A 2500-nucleotide genomic window follows, 5' to 3' on the forward strand; every position below is an offset into this window, starting at 1 on the left:
ACACCGGCGGCGGACCGCCGGCCCGCGAGGGGCCCTCCCAAAGGGGTGCCACGTGGCGTGGCGAGCGATGCGCAGCAGCGGCGCCCGGGGCACGGCCCGGAGCCAGGGCCCGGGGGCTTCGGGCCAGGCGTGACAACCGGACTCGGACCGGGAGCTCACACCGCAAAGTGTCCGCCATCCCCCTCTCGGCAGCGGGGCACACGACTCGTCTTTGACCCGCGGGTGCAGCAGCACGGTTCTTTTGCCCCGGAGGTTCCTCCGACCGACCTTCTGGAACCGAAGATGGGCATTTAGGGTCCTGAAAAACGTGTCCCCGAAAATCTCCGCGAACCTTTCTTGGCAATATTGTAGATGTGGCACCCGGCCCAGCCACCGGGGCAAACCACCAAAAGTGTCCGCCCTCCTGGATCGAAGGGTCGGACAAAGCCCATTTCAAAAACCTCATACGGACTTCCAGGCCTCTCCGGCGGGCCCAGGTCAACCGCTCGCCCCCCAGCAGCGACATTTTTTTCTAAGTCCCACGCCGGACACCAGGTCAACACGGCTCTCTGGCAGGAGAAGCCCGCCGCTCCCGAGGAAGCGCCCCCGGCTTGCCCTGAACGCCGTAAGGGAGGGCGGCAGGTCACCGGGGCGAAACCGGAGCGGTGGCCGGTCTCCTGGAACTCTCCCCCGGCCTGGCCCGCCGGGCCGCTCCCGGCCGGAGCTCCCACGTTAACCGCTCCCAACGCAACCGAGCAGAAGTTTTCCAAGTCCCACGGCGGACACCAGGTCCTCCCGGTTCCCCGTCAGGAGAGCCCCGCCACTCCTGGGGAAGCAAGCACCGCTGCCTGCCCGACCTCCGAGCCCATCACCGGGGGGGGGGGCGGGAGCCGGAATCGCGGGCCAGAGCCTGGAACTCTCGCACGGCCAGGCCCGCCGGATCGGGGCACGCTGCCTCCACGCTCGGTTGACAAGGCAGCGCGGCACGGTTCTTTTGCCCCGGAGGTTCCTCTGACCGACTTTCTGGAACCGAACATGGGCATTTAGGGTCCTGAAAACCGAGTCCCCCAAAATCTCCGCGAACCTTTCTTGGCAATATTGTAGATGCGGCACCCGGCCCAGCCACCGGGGCCAACCGCCGAAAGTGTCCGCCCTCCTGGAGCGAAGGCCCGGGCAAGGCCCGTTTGAAAAACCTCATACGGACTTCCGGAGCGCGAGCCCGGGCGCCAGGTCGACCCAGGGCCGACCTCCCGGGCCCCAGAGAGGCACGTCTCCGCCGCGGAAGCCGCCTGATGCCCGCGCCGAAGGCCCCCGGGCCCGCCCGGCCTCCGCGCAGGGCACCGGGGAGAAGTAGGAATCGTGGCCGGGCTCCTGGAACTCCTGCCCGGCCTGCCCCGCGGAAGCATGCCGGGTTCTCCCGCCGCGCCGTGCAGGTTCTTCCGCCCCTCGCCGGGGTAGCCGGGCTCCAACCGCTGGGCCCCGCAGCGTGGAAGGGCCCCTGCGAGTCGCCCCCCGGCCTGCACGCCCGCCGTGCAGTCGACCGGGTCGAAGCCGGAATCGCGGCCGGGTTCCTGGAACTCTCGCCCGGCCTGCCCGCCCGGCCCGCCCCCCGGGCCGGGGCTCCAGTCGACTTGGAGCCAAACTCGGTTTTGACCCCCTCCTGCAGCACGGTCCGGCCCCGGAGGTTCCTCCGTCCGACCTCCTGGAACCCAAGATGGGCATCTAGGGTCCCGAAATCCGTGTCCCCGAAAATCTCCGCGAACCTTTCCTGGCAATATTGTAGATGCGGCACCCGGCCCAGCCACCGGGGGCAACCGCCGAAAGTGTCCGCCCTCCTGGAGCGAAGGCCCGGGCAAGGCCCGTTTCAAAAACCTCATACGGACTTCCGGAGCGCGAGCCCCGGCGCCAGGTCGACCCAGGGCCGACCTCCCGGGCCCCAGAGAGGCTCGTCTCCGCCGCGGAAGCCGCCCGCCGCCCGCGGCGAAGGCCCCCGGGCCCGCCCGGCCTCCGGGCAGGGCACCGGGGAGAAGCCGGAATCGCGGCCGGGCTCCTGGAACTCTCGCCGGGCAGGCCGCCCGGCCCGCCCCGGGGCCGGAGCTCCAGTCGACATGGAGCCAAACTCGGTTTTGACCCCCTCCTTCGGAACGGTCCGGCCCCGGAGGTTCCTCCGTCCGAGCTCCTGGAACCCAAGATGGGCATCTAGGGTCCCGAAACCCGTGTCCTCGAAAATCTCCGCGAACCTTTCCTGGCAATATTGTAGATGCGGCACCCGGCCCAGCCGCCGGGGGCAACCGCCGAAAGTGTCCGCCCTCCTGGAGCGAAGGCCCGGGCAAGGCCCGTTTGAAAAACCTCATACGGACTTCCGGAGCCCGAGCCCCGGCGCCAGGTCGACCCAGGGCCAACCTCCCGGGCCCCAGAGAGGCTCGTCTCCCCCGCGGGAGCAGCCCGCCGCCCGCGCCGAAGGCCCCCGGACCTGCCCGGCCTCCGGGCAGGGCACCGGGGAGAAGCCGGAATCGCGGCC

This window comes from Alligator mississippiensis, unplaced genomic scaffold (genome assembly GCF_030867095.1).
Source record: "Alligator mississippiensis isolate rAllMis1 unplaced genomic scaffold, rAllMis1 scaffold_82, whole genome shotgun sequence".
Classification (NCBI taxonomy): domain Eukaryota; kingdom Metazoa; phylum Chordata; order Crocodylia; family Alligatoridae; genus Alligator; species Alligator mississippiensis.